This window comes from Molossus molossus, unplaced genomic scaffold (assembly GCF_014108415.1).
Source record: "Molossus molossus isolate mMolMol1 unplaced genomic scaffold, mMolMol1.p scaffold_m16_p_1, whole genome shotgun sequence".
NCBI classification, from domain to species: Eukaryota; Metazoa; Chordata; class Mammalia; order Chiroptera; family Molossidae; genus Molossus; species Molossus molossus.
The window spans coordinates 167,617,806-167,634,965 of record NW_023425344.1 but is presented as its reverse complement, the minus strand read 5'-3'; the positions used below and the strand labels follow the sequence as shown (position 1 = coordinate 167,634,965).

The window sequence follows — 17,160 nt, the reverse complement described above, 5'->3', positions numbered from 1 at the left end:
CAACTACTGGGCCACACCGGCCAGGCTGCCTATATTTTCTTCTAGGATTATTATGGTTTCAAAGGTTACATTTAGGTCTTGTATCCATTTTGAGTTTATTACTATTTGTGGTACAAGTTGGTGGTCTAGTTTCTTTCTTTCTTCCTTTTTTTTTTTTTTTTGCATATAGCTGTCCAATTTTCCCAGCACCATTTATTGAAGAAACTGTTTTGTTTTGTTTTTCCATTGTATGCTTTTGCCTCCTTTGTAGAATATTAATTGTGTGTACTGTCTTGGGTGAATATCTGGGTTCTCTGTTCTGTTTCATTGATCTATATGTTGGTTCGTGAGCCAGTATCAGTCTGTTTTGATTATGATGGCTTTCTGGTGTAACTTGATATCTGGTATTATGATCCCTCTCACTTTGTTCTTCTTTTTCAAAATTGCTGTGGCTATTCAGGGTCTTTTATGGTTCTCTGTAAAGTTTTGGAGTATTTTTTCTAGATCTATGAAATATGCCATTAGTTCTATAATAGGGATTACATTGAATGTGTAGATTGCTTTGGGTAGTATGGACATTTTAATGATGTTGATTTTTAGATTCCTGAACATGGTATATGTTTTCACTTTTTTACATTTTCTTCCATTTCTTTTTTCAGTGTCCTGTAGTTTTCTGCGAACAGGTATTTCACCTCCTTGGTTAAGTTTATTCCTAGGTGTTTTATTATTTGTTGCAATGGTAAATGGGATTTTTTGTTGTTGTTGTTGTTTCCCTTTCTGAGTGTTCATTATTGGTGTATGAGAGTGCCACCAATTTCTGGATGTTAATTTTATATCCTGCTGCTTTTCCAAATTTATTTATTAAATATAGATTTTTGATGAAGTCTTTAGGGTTTTCTATGTACAATATCATGTCATCTGCGAATAATAACAGTTTCATTTTCTCCTTTCTGATTTGGATCCCTTATATTTTTTCTTCTTGTCTGATTGCTGTGGCTAAGACTTCCAGTACTATGTTAAATAAGAGTGGCGAAAGTGAGCATCCCTCTCTTGTTCCTGTTCATAAGGGACATGCTTTTAGGTTTTGCCCATTGAGTATGATGTTGGCTGCAGGGATTTTTATATATGGCCTTTTGTATGTTGAGATATGATCCCTCTAGTCCCACATTGCTGAGCGTTTTTATCAGAAATGGGTGCTGGATTTTGCGAATGCTGTTTCAGCATCTATTGATATGACTGCATAATTTGTATCTTTCATTTTGTTTATGTGGTGTCTCACATTTATTGGTTTGCCAAAATTGTACCAGTCTCGCATCTCTTGGATGAATACTACTTGGTCATAATGAATAATTTTTTAATGTATTGCTAATCTATATTTTAAGAATGTCTTCATTGATTTTAGAGGAAGGGAGAGAGAGACAGAGAGAGAGAAACACCAATGAAAGAGAACAATTGGCCGCCTCCTGCAGCGCCCCACTGGGAACTTGGCCCACAACTTGGGCATGTACCCTGATCGGGAATCAAACTGGCAACCTCTTGGTGCATGAGTTGATGCTCAACCACTGAGTCACACCAGCAGGGCCAATTTGCTAATATTTTGTTAAGGATTTTGGCATCTATGTTCATCAGGGATATTGGCCTGTAGTTTTCTTTCTTCGTAGTGTCTTTATCGGGTTTTGGAATTGAAATTATGCTGGCCTCATAAAACGAGTTTGGAAATCTTCCTTGTACTTGAATTTTTTGAAATAGTTTGAGGAGAATGGGTGTTAGTTCTTCTTTGAATGTTCAGTAAAACTCCCCCGTGAAGCCATCCATGCCCTGGCTTTTGTTTGCTGGGAGTTTATTGATTACATCTTCAAAATTTCCTTAGTTATTGGTCTCTTCAAGTTTTCTATCTTGTCCCACTTCAGTTTTGGGAGACTGATTTTTTAAAAAAATATTTTTAACTTTATTGATTTCAGAAAGAGAGGAAGAGAGAGAAAGACATGGAAACATCAATAAAAACATTGATGTTCTCCCCCTCCCCCCCATCTGAAGATAAATGCAAAAAAAAAAAAAAAAACAACTATATTACAAAGCCAGTGTAATCAAAGCAGCCTGATACTGGCACAGGAACAGGCATATAGATCAATGGAACAGAACAGAGAACCCAGAAATCAACCCAAGCCATTATGGTAAATTAATATTTGACAAGAAGGCAAGAGCATACAAGGGAGTAAGACAGTCTCTTCAATAAATAGTGTTGGGAAAACTGGACAGGTGGGAGCAAAGAAATGAAACTAGACCGCCAATTTACACCATGCAGAAGAATAAACTCAAGACGGGTAGAAGGCTCAACTGTAAGTCGCGAAAGCATAAAACACTAGAAAAAAAACACTCTCACTTAGCAGTATTTTGTCCAGGGGGCTTTGCTGTAAGCGGCAAGAGAGGAAGATAGGGGGGAATCCCGCAAGAGAAATCGAGATGGGGGTAAATTGGTTTCTATTGTAGAAGGTCTAACTTTGGTGACACCGACAAATCAGGGGAGAGCGCGAACGCAGTCCCCCACTACCACAAATTATGCAGTCGAGTTTCCCACATTTGGGGAAATCGCAGGGGTCAGCACATCCGGAGTGCAATGGATAAGCCTCGCCCTGGGAAAACCACCTTCGTGATCATGGTATCTCCCCTGCCAGGTAAGTATGAGTTGCTTCGCCCGCCCCCATCGCAACCCTCACGCTCGCCTCGCTCTTCACCCACGGTCACTTTTCCCTCGCCGCCTCCGCACCCCCCGCTGCCTGAGGAAACGTCGCTCCAGCCTCTGCCATCGAGAGGATAACCTCGGGAGCGTTTGGATCTCGGGACGCGGGGACGCGGGGGCGCAAGCGGACCCGGACCGGCAGCCTCTGCGCCCCGGCTCATCTACATACGCCACGCCCTCGTCGTGACGTCCCGGCGCCCTGTCTTGCCTTCTGACCAGGCCCGACCGCGGGTTGGCCGCCAGGCGACCGGTCCCCGGACTCGGGAGGACCGGATCTCGCCGCATCCGGCGCCCGGCAGTTATGGCCCCACCGCGGCTGTGGGTCAGGGCCTGGGCTTGGTCTCGCCTTCCTTTCGGCGAAAGGAAATTTCATCCCATTTTTGTCCTCGCCTACTCCAACTCATCTTCAAGTAATGGGAAACTCAGGGAAGGCCTTTTTGCAGGGTGACGCTAAGTGCTAAGTCGCTTAATAAGAAATCGTGGTCATGTTTACTCATGGGGTCTCTCTGAGTCAAAGTGACACAACGTGCTTCGGAATGTGTGGTGACCTAACCTAGTAACTCGGAACGAAAACCCTACGTTTTGTTGTAGAAAGAAAACCAGGCTGAAGCGCTGAGCGGTCGACCCCTTTCGACCGCAGCCAGGCGGGGGGCTCTCCCGGGAACCCCAACGGCCAGGGCCAGGCGCCCTTCTGCCTCCTCCGCTTGTATTACCCCAGCATGCACACAGGGTGGCCTTGGACTCTGTGACGGATGTGCACCGCAGACAGTAGTGAAAGTGGTGAGACAGATTTTACTCGGTCACTACTGACAGAGTGGGGAAAGCTGAGCTCCACCCCGATTGGTGCAGAGGTTATTGGGGCGCTTTAAAGGGAGAATGGAGTGGGCGGTGGGGGGTGCAGCTCAGTAGAGTCAGAAGAGAACAACTGCAAAGGGTCCCGGAGACTGCGAGGCAGGCTCTAGCCTTCCCGATCACATTTCAAAGGAACGTAAATGCTCCGGGAAAGGGAAGTCAGGTGTTGAACTTTCTCGGGCACGCATTTAATGGTGGGGTGGGGGGGTGCCATTCCTTGGGGGCAGGGCCCGATGCTACTAGAAGCCCTGCTAGAGTCTGGTCAAGTCTCTCGGTGCAGGAAGCGGTTTTGTTACATGCTGAGAGCTCTGCAGTTCTCAACGTAAGGAATTCTGTTTCGTGATCAAACAAGATGACTGCACATCCCCCCTGGGTGGATCCTGGACCCTGGACCCTTCTTTTATATTCTGAGCTCTGCTTTGTCGACTTTGAAAATTTCTCCATTCAACAATTTTGTATTGAGTGCACAACCCGTGCCAGACACTGTTCGGGATTTTGGTACAAAAAGCCCTCTTGGTGCTCACATTTCACTAAGAGAAGGAGGAGTGGGGTGGAAGGAAATTGGCAATGGACACAGTAGGTGAATTGATTAGTACCTTAGGTGTTAAGAGCTATGGGCGGGGGGGGGGGCGCGGGGGGGGGGAGAGAAAACAAAAAAACGGAGGGAAAGGGGATCGGGAATTGCAGTAAGGGGTAGGTGGCTGTGTTAAACGGGGCGGTCAGAAGAAGCCACATTGAGAAGGTGCCACGTGAGCAAAGACCTAGAGGAGGTCAGGGAGTTGGTCACCGGGATGTCTGGGGGAAGAGCATCCTTAGCATAAAGATCAGCAGGAGCGAAAGCCCACGTCAGACTGTGTTTGGAGAAAAGCACGGAGGCCCCGTGTCCGGGAAGAAATTAAGAGTTGTACAAAATTAAGTCAGAGAGGTGACTGGTGTGCGGTCAAGGTCATGAGGGCCCTGTAGGCCATTGTAAGGCTTTAAATCCGAGCGAACTAGGTTTTGAGAAGAAATGGCTTGAACTGAACTGAATCCTCCCCCACCCCCCACAACAAACAACACACTTTGGCTGCGAGGGTGGCAAGGACCACAGCGGGGAGATCACCCACGAGACTTGCATGATCCGGGCTAAATGATATTGGCTTTGAACGGTGGCAGAATATGACACACCAAAAGTGCATTGTGTGGCATAAGAGTAGTTTTGCACTAAGGGCACTTAAAAACCTGCCGGCGGCTGGGATAGGTTCGCGGCCGCCTATCCGGTGCGGGTTCCGGTGCGGCGTCCTCCTTTCCTCCCGGAGGCCTCCCCCACCCGCCCCACGCAGCCGTTTCTCCAACGTCCGTCCCCTCCCCTCCCTACCCGCTCTCTGGCCGCGGCTCTCTGTGGTCGCTGCCCCCGTGCCCTGCAGAAAGGGGCACAGGGAGGGGAAATGAGGCGACAGGTGAGAGAGCCGGGGCCCAGGCCTCCTGAAACCCGCAGTCGCGAGGTCGGCCCCCGCCTAGCCCCGGGAGCAGGCCCGGGCTGAGGCTCCGCCCCGCCCGCGGGAACGGGAGCGGAGGCGGCGGGTGCCCTGGGCTCTCTCCAAAGGGCCTTCCAGCCAACCAAGGCAGGTTAGAACGGGCGCTCCGGTGTCTTGGCGTTCAGTCATCTGGAGAAGAAGTGACGACCCAGGCCTGGCAGCGTGCGCCCTTCGATAGCTCAGCTGGTAGAGCGGAGGACTGTAGGCTGCGCCTGTGCGGACATCCTTAGGTCGCTGGTTCGACTCCGGCTCGAAGGAGGTGCCTGACGCTTTTGCGCCCTGGAGAAAGGCGCCCCCGCCCGGCGCCCGGCCTGTGGGTTCTGGCCAGATGGCTAACTTTAGCTCTTGGGCCCTCACGGCTAAATTGGCAGGGCCTGAAGGGGAGGACCCTGAGTCCCAACCAGGGAGCACCCAGGAAGTCTGGGGGACACAGCCCGGTGGGTGAGGGTGTGGCCCCCGCTCTGCCCCCTCCTGAGGGAAGGGCACTCCGGAGATCCGAGGTACGGTTGGAGCGCATCCCGGAGAGGACCGGCAGTGGAACCGCAATGGGTGGGTGGCTCTCTTAAGCCTCGGCTGCCCAGCGGGTGCCCTGCCCTGGCCCCTGAGGCCACAATCACTTTTCGGTTCTGGTTCTGCCTCTCAGACTGGAAGCTGCGTTTCCCCACGCGTCTCCCTCTCCGGGTCTCCCCCCTGCGGTCTCAGCCGTCCCTGCTTGTCCCACTGTTAGTACGAGCTGAGCCCGAGGCTGCGGTCTCCCACGGGTTCGGGAACCGGTACCTCAGCAGTCTGACAGGGGACCTTCAGGAAGATGCTCTTGCTCTGCAGCTACGGAGAGACACCCCCAACCCACCCCACTCCACCCCCCCACCCCGCCTCGAATGTCACCATCTGCGGAGCCCGGCGGACAGGCGCCGATGACAGAACCTTAGACCTTCATCGGGCATGGCCCCCGAGGGAGGTGGAGGTGTGGAATCCTCGGGAGCCTAGCTGCGGTTCTTCGGCTGTGGGTGGGGGGCGGTGTGTTTTGTTGACCGGCACACCTGAGCGTGAGCCCCGGCACGGCCGCCTATTCCTGTCTGGGGTGTAACTGAGAGTAGCAGGGGGACTCTGGGGGCACTGCCCCTCATCCTCAAAGGTGCAGAGGTGCCTGACGCCCAGCCAGAGGTGGCGACACACTTCGGTGTGGCTTGCCATGCTCCTTTGGGACATATGCTGGGTGAGTGAACAGTCTGGGGTGGCGGGCGTCACACCAGGCAGGATCTAAAACGTTTGTAAAATGCATGGAGCTGGGGGCAAGGAGTCCAACCCCCGCAACACCGGGTGTCTTCCGCCTCTCCACCTTGGACTCTAGTGCCTCTCCAGGAAGCCACAAAACATTGACCTATTTCAGGAAGCAGCCGCCTCTGCCAAAAGAGTCCTGGTGAGTGGGCCAGAGGAAGGGAAGCCGAGCCCCCAGACTGGCCACCGGTGCTTGGTTATCTCTCTGCCTCACTAAGCCCTGAAAGTGTACTACTCTCTGCCTAGCCCAATATCCTTTCTCCATCGCTTCCCTTAACTAAGGCTCACTGGGCCAAAAAGTGAGCCTGGGTCATCGTGGGCAGCAGGTTGCAGGGGGGGGTGGGGGGGGCACTGCCTTCAGCATCCGGGCCAGGCCGGGCTCTTAGGGTGGGGAAAATAAGCGCTGAGCCTGGAACATGTAGCTATACTAAAACGTAAAGACATGTACAGTGACTGATGGGGTCCCGTCAAGAACACAGGAGCCGGTTTGAAAGGGTTCTCTCGCCGGTCAAGTCACGTTAATGATAATAATGGATTACAATCCATTGAGTAAAATAGGCACAGGGCTTAATACAAGCAACGACACACCAGTATCGATAAGTGCTCTCCAATAAAAGTGACCAGGACTCTTTGGAAACCTAGCCTCACTTCTAGCCTCACTTCTTTGGGTTGTCATTTTTCCTATGAGGACTCCCATGTACACGTACAAATCTGTATGCTTTCCTCCGGTTAATCTGTTTTATGTCCTTTACAAGAAATCCTCAGGCCCTGTTGGAGACCCAGAAAGGGCAAAAATAAGGTTTTGACTCCGCTACAGCTTGAACCAGGGTAAAGCGATGGATGAACAGAAGGGCCAGGTATGTGAGAAAAACAAGGTGCTTACCCTTCACCTGCCTTCTTCTGATGTCTGTACAATGATCACATTCTCCTAAAGTGAGAAGGGGCCGAAGGAGGCTAGACTGAAGGCGAATGGTGTGGACTAGAGGATCCTCTCCCTGTATTTTATAGCTCTCACTTAGGGGTTCGAGCAAACGGTGGTGTTCAGAGACATTACTGATGAAGCCGAACAGGGAGCAGGGAGTGTTTCCAATTCTGTGATTTCTCTATAGGAAGGACACGGTACTATTAAGCTGATCTGGACTCAGAGGTAGAACCTGGGAACCTGCTGAAAACTTTTTTTTTTTTTAGGCCTGAGATCAAGAAATTAATCCAATAAGTATAGTAGAAGCCTATTACAGACATGCACTATTCTAGCCAACTGTGAATGGAGCAGTCATCAAAATAGTCAAGAAGCCCCTAGCTTCATGGAACTTACATCCCAGTGGGTAAAGTTAGACAGAAAATTTAAATGTATAGTATGTTGAATCAGTGTTTCTCAAGCTTTAACATGTATAGCAGCGACTGCTCAACCAGTGTGCCACAAGAATTTTTAAGACACGCAATGCCATGCCCTGGCCAGTTAGGCTCAGCGGTTAGAACGTCGGCCTGCTCACCGAAGGGACTTGGGTTCGATTCCTATCAAGGGCACGTGCCTGGGTTGCAGATTTGCTCCCCGGCCCAGTTGTGCTCGTGCAGGAGTCAATGTGTCTTTCTCACATGGATGTTTCTCTCTCTCTCTCTCTCTCCCTCCCTCCCTCCCTCTAAAAATCAATAGAAAGATATCCTCAGGTGAGGATTAGCAGCAGCAGCAGCAACAACAACAACAACAACAACAACAAGACAATAGCCGCCGGGTGTCCGGGTGTGAATGAATCAAAATTATACCTTTTCTTTCTTCCTTTATTTTGGTGTGTGGTGTGAGATGAATAAGGCTGAAAATCGCTGGGGTATAGGATCGACCGGGAATCGTGTTGAAATGTTGAATCGGTCCTAGCCAGGTAGCTCAGCTGGTTAGAGCATCGACCCGATATGCCAAGGTTCCGGGTCGATCCCTGGTCAGGGCGAGTACAAGGATCAATCAATTAAAACCACAATGAGGTATCATCACCTCACACCTGCCAGAACGGCTACCACCAACAAATCCACAAACAAGTGCCGGCCGGGTCGTGGAGAAAAGGGAATCCTAGTATACACTGCTGGCAGGAATGCAGACTGGTGCTGCCACTGTGGAAAACAGTGTGGAGTTTCCTCAAAAAATTAAAAATGGAACTGCCTTTGGACCCAGCGATCCCACTTCTGGGAATGTAACCTAAGAATCCTGGAAGACCCGTCAGAAAGAATATATGCACCCCTGTTTTCAGCAGTTATTTATCATAGCTAAGATCTGGAAACAGCCCAAATGCCCATCAGCGGACGAGTGGGTAAACAAGCTGTGGCACATTTACACAATGCACTACTATCCGATCTTAAAGAAGAAGGAAAGCTTACCTTTTAGGACAACATGGATGGACCTGGAGATTATGATGCTAAGTGAAATAAGCCAGTCAAAGACAACCAGCACATGATCTCACTTGTATGTGGAATCTAACGGACAAAATAAACTGACGAACAAAATAGAAACAAAGCCACGGATACACGGAACAGACTGAGAGCTGTCAGAGGGGAGAGGAGAGGGGGGACTGGACGCAAGGGACTATAGCTAAAGAACATATATAACCCATACACACAGATAGACAGTGTGGCGATGGACGGAGGGGAGGAAAGGGGGGCAAAATGGGGTCATCTGTCATAGTGTAAACAATAAAAGGACAGGAAAAAGAAGAAAAGAAAAAGAAAAAGGTCGAGAAAGAATTTACTACCCTAGACACAAATCGACTAGTGAATGTATAAACAGAGGTGTACAACCCGTGAACGGAGAAATCGACGTTGACCTGTCTTGTCTGTGCAGCGCCCAGCCCCGGATGCTAAAACACAGCCCACGAAGACACCAGTCAAGGAACAAGTAAGTGTGGGGGAGCATGGGAACGAAGAGAGCAGGGAAAATAAGAGCGTGAGAGTTTTGTGTAATAGGTTCCTCGATCGTGGGAAGTAGCCGGGAAGCTTTTTGAACAGAAGCTGAGGGGTCCCAATTGTAAACGACGAACACCTGCACTCAGAAGACCAGAAGTTAAACGGCTTTCTCAGTCACAAACACACCAGGTCTGACATTTGCCACCCAAAGAAAATGCCAGGGGAGAGCGCGAACGCAGTCCCCCACTACCACAAATTATGCAGTCGAGTTTCCCACATTTGGGGAAATCGCAGGGGTCAGCACATCCGGAGTGCAATGGATAAGCCTCGCCCTGGGGAAACCACCTTCGTGATCATGGTATCTCCCCTGCCAGGTAAGTATGAGTTGCTCCGCCCGCCTCCATCCCAACCCTCACGCTCGCCCAGCTCTACACCCACGGTCACTGTTCCCTCGCCGCCTCCGCAGCCCCCGCTGCCCGACAGACTCCCGGCCCCACCTCTCCCATCGCGAGGAAACAACCTCGCGAGCGTCTGGATCTCGGGAGGCGGGGACGTGGAGGCGCAGGCCGATGCAGTCCGGCAGCCTCTGCGCTCGGCCTCATCTACATACGCCACGCCCTCGTCGTGACGTCCCGGCGTCCTGCCTCCGCCTCCCACCCTGACCGGCCGCGGGGCGCGACTCCAGCAGAGAAGACTCAGGAGAGATCCATTCTGAGTCTTCTCCTTACAGTAACCATTGGTTTGTAGTTTAAAGTTCGATCGAGGGGTTCGATTGTCTCAGTCTTTTTCTAATTTTTTTCCCAGTGGGAAATCGCAGTTTGAGTTTTTCTTTGGCCGCCTTTGTGGCCTGCTGGAGCTTAGGGCAGGTTTGCTTGACCTCTCGGGTTTTTTCTAGATTTGATTCATTGACTGTGCTAAGTGAAAATAAATGAATAAATAAATGCATAAATATATTTATTATGCTACCCCTTGTCTAGGGAAAATGTGAAAATAATTTTTTTTAAAAAAAGCAACCAAAACGACTTTTCAACGCAGTGCAACGACCATAAACATCTTCAAATCTAAGGACAAGAACTGACAGCCAATCCTAAAAGTGTCCCATAGTAGGTTCGTTTTTTCATAGCTATGTGATTACAGCTATTCTGTAATAATGCTGCATGTATCGTAGAATTGATTTAAATGCGTAACGGATGTTGGGCGTCAAGTGCGGACTAGGAGGGCCAGGAGGAACCATGTGGTGTTAAGTTGGAAAACGGAATCAAAGATACCAGTAGGGCCCTGGCCGGTTAGGCTCAGCGCCGGCCTGCGGTACACAGAGACCCGGGTTCGGTTTCCGCTAAGGGCACGTGCCTCGGTTGCAGTTTGTCCCCCGCCCTGGTTGGTCCTGCGGGTGGCAGCCACTCGATGTGTCCCTTCACATCGATGTTTCTCTCTCTCTCTCTTCCTCTCTCACCCTCCCGCTCTATCTGAACAAAAAATGGAAAAATGTCCTCGGTAGAAGATTAAAAAAAAATGTGCAGAGAAGATACCAGTAGGGGCTTATTATTAATCATTATTATTTAAAGTGACTAATACGGGAAAGTTAAAAAATATTTTTATTAATGTTTGGAGAGAGAGGAAGGGAGAGGGAGAGAGAGATAGAAAGATGCATGAGGGAGAAGGTGGATTCGCCGCCCCCTGCATGCCCCCAGCCTGGGCAATGTGCCCTGACTGGGAATCTAACCGGCGACCTCTTGATGCATGGGTGGACAGACGCTCAACCACTGAGCCACACCAGCTGGGCAGGGGCTCATTATTTTTATTTTTTCAATCCTCACTCGAGCACATTTTTCTGTTTATCTTGAGAGAGAGGGAGAGACAGAGAGACAGAGAGAGACAGAGAGAAACGTCAATGTGACAGAGAGACAGCCACCGGTTGCCTCCCGCACTACTATGACCAGAACCGGGGAGGAACCGGTCCTGAGGTACGTGCCCTTGACCAGAATCGAACCCGTAACTCATTGGACCGCAGGCCCACACTCTAACCGCTGAGCAAAACCAGCCGGGGCCATATTATTTTATTTTATTATTATTATTATTTATTTATTTATTTATTTATTGTTTATCCTCACCCAAGGACATTTTTCCCTTTTTTTGTTCAGATAGAGTGGAAGGGAAAGAGAGGAAGAGAGAGACAAACATCGATGTGAAAGGGACACATCGAGTGGCCGCCACCCGCACAACCCAACCAGGGCCGGGGACAAACTGCAACCAAGGCGCATGCCCCTAGTGGGAACCGAACCAGGTCTCTCGGGACCCCTGGCCGACGCTCTAACCGCTGAGCCAAACCAGCCAGGGCAGGGCCATTATTTGTCATGGATACAGATACACATAGGATATAGATGTATTTCCTAGCTCTATCCACCGAAGGAGCCTAAAAGCAAAGACACCAGGTAACAATAAGTGCACCTAGGGGCCTGTCCTTGCTTTCTTCTTCTTCTTTTTTTAATCCTCACCCAATGACATTTTTTTGTTTTTTGTTTTTTGTTGTTGTTGTTGTTCAGATAGAGTGGGAGGGAGAGAGAGGAAGAGAGAGAAACATCGACGTGAAAGGGATACATCGAGTGGTCGCCACCTGCACGACCCAGCCAGGGTCAGGGACAAACTGCAACCGAGGTACATGCCCTTAGCGGGAACCGAACCCGGGTCTCTCTGGACCACAGGTCGATGCTCTAACCGCTGATCCAAACCAGCTAAGGCTGTCCTTGCTTTCTAAGTGCCATTCCCCAATAAAAAGAACCCGGTTCTTTGGAGAAATAGACGATTTTCAAGGAGCCAGGGAAGGTCACTACACACTCAGAGGTGGGACACTGCCTGTGTGATGGAGCCGGAGGGAGGGAGGGAGGGAGGGAAAACAGCTGGGACTGGGACTCCTTCCCTGGATGAGCCTGGAACATCTTGTACCAGAAAGTAAGGAAATGCTCCAGAAATGATACGAACATCTCGAAAGGTAGCTAACTCAAAGAGGCTTTTTCGTAGGCCCAATCTGAGAACATTTGAGAATCCAAATAAATAAAAGGTTATGGATTATAAACACTCGAATAACAACCATGAGTTCCTATTAGTTGTACATAAGGGTAGCACGAACAATAGAATTAGAAAATCAGGATTTGGCAATCATAATGCAAGAGTCGTCGTCAACGGATGGTCACAACTATTGTGCTCAAGCGTGATGAGGAGCAGGATATTTTCAAATGATCTCCACCCAAAGCACTTAATGATTACAAAGGGCAAACCTGGTAAACACCTCCAGGGGCAGGTGGTTGCAGTACTGGCCCCACATGCGCCCACGTGCTGGCCGCAGCGCCCCTCCATATTGACTCTGGACTTGGCTCTGTGACGTGCTTTGCCTAACGGAACATCAGCTAATGTCACGCAAGCAGAAGGTTGAAGAGCATTTTCTCATTGCGACTTGCTCTCACTTGCTGTCCTGGGACCACCATGAGAAATCTAGGTTAGCCTGTTGCAGCCTGTTGGAGGAAGCCTGAGTCAGCCTGTTGATGAAGATGAACCAGGTCAGCTGAGGCCCTCAGACTGCCCAGGCCCCAAGTGACTGCAGCCGTGTCAGTGATCCCACTTGAGACCTGAAGAACTGCCCAGCGGAGCCCAGCCAGAGTGGCTGATGCAAAGAACTGTGAGCAGGTAAAATGGTCATTATTTTATTTTTTATCCTCCCTTGAGGACTTTTTTTTTTTTTTTTGCATTTATCTTCAGATAGAGCGGGAGGGAGAGAGAGAGGAAGAGAGAGAGAGAAACATCGATGTGAGAGAGACACATCGAGTGGTTGCCACCGAAACCAGGGCCCCCTGGGGACAAACTGCAACCGAGGTTCGTGCCCTTAGCGGGAACCGAACCCGGGTCTCTCTGGTCCGCGGGCCGACGCTCTAACCGCTGAGCCAAACCGGCCAGAGCAAAATGGTCATTATTTTAAATCACTAGGTTGTAGGGCACTTTGTTTCACAGCAGTGGATAACTGATACCCCGCCTTAACCAAGTGACCGATGCTAACACCACCAATAATCGGACAAACTGGCTTCAAGGGCTTCCAAATGTGATGCCCAGAGGAGGACACCGCATGAATTCTTTAGGGCTGTCGTACAGGTACGCCGCGTTTTATTTATTTTTATTTTTATTAAAAAATTTTTTTTTTCCTTTATTGATTTTAGAGGGAGAGGAAGGGAGAGGGAGAGGGAGAGGGAGAGGGAGAGGGAGAGGGAGAGGGAGAGAGAAACATTGATGAGAGAGAACACGGACTGGCTGCCGCCTCCTGCATGCCCCACCCTGGGGATCGGGCCCACAACCTGGGCATGTGCCCTGACCGGAATCGAACCCGCCACCTTTCAGTGGTGTGCGGGTTGACGCTTCAACCAATGGCGACACACCAGCCAGGGTAGGTGTTGCATTTTAAAAAACAAAAAACAAAAGTTAAGATCATCCAGCCAGCGAGAAGATGACGACTGGCTTTTTGTGGCACTCGCTTGGCTTTCTTACTGGAACTGAACCCGCATGAACCAACTTAAGGTGAGCCTCTACCACGCACAGGGTAGCTTAAAACAGCACATGCTTATTCTCTCACGGTTCTGAAAGCCAGAAATCCAAAATCAAGCTGTCGGCAGGGCCATGCTCCCGCCAACATTCTGGGTAGACTCTTCCCTTGCCTCTTCCCAGCTTCTGGTGGTGACAGTCAGTCCTTGGCTCTTGGTCACATCACTCTAATCTCTGCCTCTGTCGTCCCATGGCGTTCTCCCTGTGTCTCTCTCTTCACACGGCACTCTCCTCTAACAAGGATAACAGCCATATCGGATTAGGGCCCACGCTAGCGACCTCACCTTATTTTGCAGATTGTGTCTGCAAAGACCTTATTTCCAAGTAAATTCACATTCATAGGAACGAGGGCTTAGGACTTCAGTTGATATATGGAGAGGCTCAAGTCAGCCCTTTACAGTCACAACATCATGTATGCCGTCTTCGTTTCAAATATGCACACTTGAATGTGATTATGAAGAAACACAGGACAACCCCCAGATTGAAGGACATTCAACAGAATAACTTAAGTAGCATCTAGTCTTCAAAAATGCCCACAAAGAACAACCCAGGAACTAGTTCAGACTAAAAGGTGGCTCAAAGAGCCCTGTTTTCAGCAGAGTTATTTATCATGGCCAAGATCTGGAAACAGGCCAAATGCCCATCAGCGGTCGAGTGGGTAAACAAGCTGTGGCACATTTACACAATGCACTACTATCCGATCTTAAAGAAGAAGGAAAGTTTACCTTTTAGGACAACATGGATGGACCTGGAGATTATGATGCTAAGTGAAATAAGCCAGTCAAAGACAACCAGCACATGATCTCACTTGTATGTGTAATCTAACGCACAAAATAAACTGACGAACAAAATAGAAACAAAGCCACGGATACACGGAACAGACTGAGAGCTGTCAGAGGGGAGGGGAGAGGGGGGACTGGACGCAAGGGACTATAGCTAAAGAACATATATAACCCATACACACAGATAGACTGTGTGGCGATGGACGGAGGGGAGGAAAGGGGGGCAAAATGGGGTCATCTGTCATAGTGTAAACAATATAAGGAAAGGGAAAAGAAGAAAAGAAAAAGAAAAAAGTTGAGGAAGAACTAATTTACTACCCTAGACAAATCGACTAGTGAATGTATAAACAGAGGTGTATAACCCGTGAACGGAGAAATCGACGTCGACCTGTCTTGTCTCTGCAGCGCCGAAGTTGAAGAGTCTGCATTCCTAGCCGCGGACGCTGAAACACAGCCCACGAAGACACCAGTCAAGGAATAAGTAAGTGTGGGGGAGCACGGGAACGGAACGAAGAGAGCAGGGAAAATAAGAGCGTGAGAGTTTTGTGTAATAGGTTCCTCGTTCGTGGGAAGTAGCCGGGAAGTGTTTTGAAGAAAAGCAGAGTGGATTATTTACAGCATTGTACAATAACAACTAGAAGAGGCAGTATATTCACTGATGCTTGTCTGGTAATATCACTTCTGTGTTATAATGGAAGGTTTTCTGTGATGTATGAAACTTGTGTTTTTTATATATAAATGAGTATAGTTAGATTAGTGTTGTGGTTATTGCCTGTTTTCATCTGTAACTAGTTAAGTATGTACACGAGGAACTACTTCTGATTTATTGCAGTGTTCAGGCCTAGTTTTTACTTTTATTAAAGCATTCAAATTTGCTTCCAATTTTATGTACCTTAGTTCTGAGTTAGATTTGCAGATGTGTACAGATAGTTCATATTTATGTATTGCACATAATCATGCTATCCAGCATTGATGCTATATTGTATTATGTAAATAACAAAAGCCATGTACAGAGAGAAAAACAAAAACAAAACAAAAAGAAAAGCAGAATGGTCCCAGTTGTAGCGGTAAGATTAAACAACTAACACGTGCTCCCAGAAGGCCGGGAGTTAAACTGCTTTCTCAGCCACAAACACACTAGGTCTGACATTTGCCACCCAAAGAAAATGCCAGGGGAGAGCGCGAACGCAGTCCCCCACTACCACAAATTATGCAGTCGAGTTTCCCACATTTGGGGAAATCGCAGGGGTCAGCACATCCGGAGTGCAATGGATAAGCCTCGCCCTGGGGGAACCACCTACGTGATCATGGTATCTCCCCTGCCAGGTAAGTATGAGCTGCTCCCCCCGCCTCCATCCGATCCCTCAGGCTCGCCCAGCTCTACACCCACGGTCACTGTTCCCTCGCCGCCTCCGCAGCCCCGCTGCCGGACAGACTCCCGCCCCCACCTCTCCCATCGCGCGGAAACAACCTCGCGAGCGTCTGGATCTCGGGAGGCGGGGACGTGGAGGCGCAGGCCGATGCAGTCCGGCAGCCTCTGCGCTCGGCCTCATCTACATACGCCACGCCCTCGTCGTGACGTCCCAGCGTCCTGCCTCCCCCTCGGACCCTGACCGGCGCGGGGCGCGACTCCAGCAGAGAAGACTCAGGAGAGATCCATTCTGAGTCTTCTTACAGTAACCATTGGTTTGTAGTTTAAAGTTCGATCGAGGGGTTCGATTGTCTCAGTCTTTTTCTAATTTTTTTCCCAGTGGGAAATCGCAGTTTGAGTTATTCTTTGGCCGCCTTTGTGGCCTGCTGGAGCTTAGGGCAGGTTTGCTTGACCTCTCGGTTTTTTTCTAGATTTGATTCATTGACTGTGCTAAGTGAAAATAAATGAATAAGTAAATGCATAAATATATTTATTATGCTACCCCTTGTCTAGGGAAAATGTGAAAATAATTTTTTTTTAAAAAAGCAACCAAAACGACTTTTCAACGCAGTGCAACGACCATAAACATCTTCAAATCTAAGGACAAGAACTGACAGCCAATCCTAAAAGTGTCCCATAGTAGGTTCGTTTTTTCATAGCTATGTGATTACAGCTATTCTGTAATAATGCTGCATGTATCGTAGAATTGATTTAAATGAGTAATGGATGTTGGGCGTCAAGTGCGGACTAGGAGGGCCAGGAGGAACCATGTGGTGTTAAGTTGGAAAACGGAATCGAAAATACCCGTAGGGGCTTATTATTATTATTAATCATTATTATTATTATTATTATTTAAAGTGACTAATACAGCAAAGTTAAAAAATATTTTTATTAATGTTAGAGAGAGAGGAAGCGAGAAGGAGAGAGAGATAGAAACATGCATGAGAGAGAAGGTGGATTCGCCGCCCCCTGCATGCCCCCAGCCTGGGCAATGAGCCCTGACTGGGAATCCAACCGGCGACCTCTTGATGCATGGGTGGACAGACGCTCAACCACTGAGCCACACCAGCTGGGCAGGGGCTCCTTATTTTTATTTTTTCAATCCTCACTCGAGCACATTTTTCTGTT

General features: G+C 48.9%; 4 non-coding genes across 4 annotated transcripts; 1 reads left to right on the top strand and 3 right to left on the bottom strand.

Annotated features, from left to right (window-relative positions):
* Window positions 1–2,498: 2,498 nt before the first annotated feature.
* On the bottom strand, window positions 2,499–2,662 carry LOC118621563. The gene has a single exon (XR_004957727.1). It is a non-coding gene; the product is annotated as a U1 spliceosomal RNA (small nuclear RNA).
* A 2,594-nt stretch (window positions 2,663–5,256) lies between these two features.
* Window positions 5,257–5,346, top strand: TRNAY-GUA. Its single transcript is given in 2 exon segments — window positions 5,257–5,293; window positions 5,311–5,346. It is a non-coding gene; the product is annotated as a tRNA-Tyr (tRNA).
* A 4,127-nt stretch (window positions 5,347–9,473) lies between these two features.
* On the bottom strand, window positions 9,474–9,637 carry LOC118621730. Its single transcript, XR_004957769.1, has one exon. It is a non-coding gene; the product is annotated as a U1 spliceosomal RNA (small nuclear RNA).
* A 6,154-nt stretch (window positions 9,638–15,791) lies between these two features.
* On the bottom strand, window positions 15,792–15,955 carry LOC118621859. Its single transcript, XR_004957808.1, has one exon. It is a non-coding gene; the product is annotated as a U1 spliceosomal RNA (small nuclear RNA).
* Between the last annotated feature and the right edge of the window lie 1,205 nt (window positions 15,956–17,160).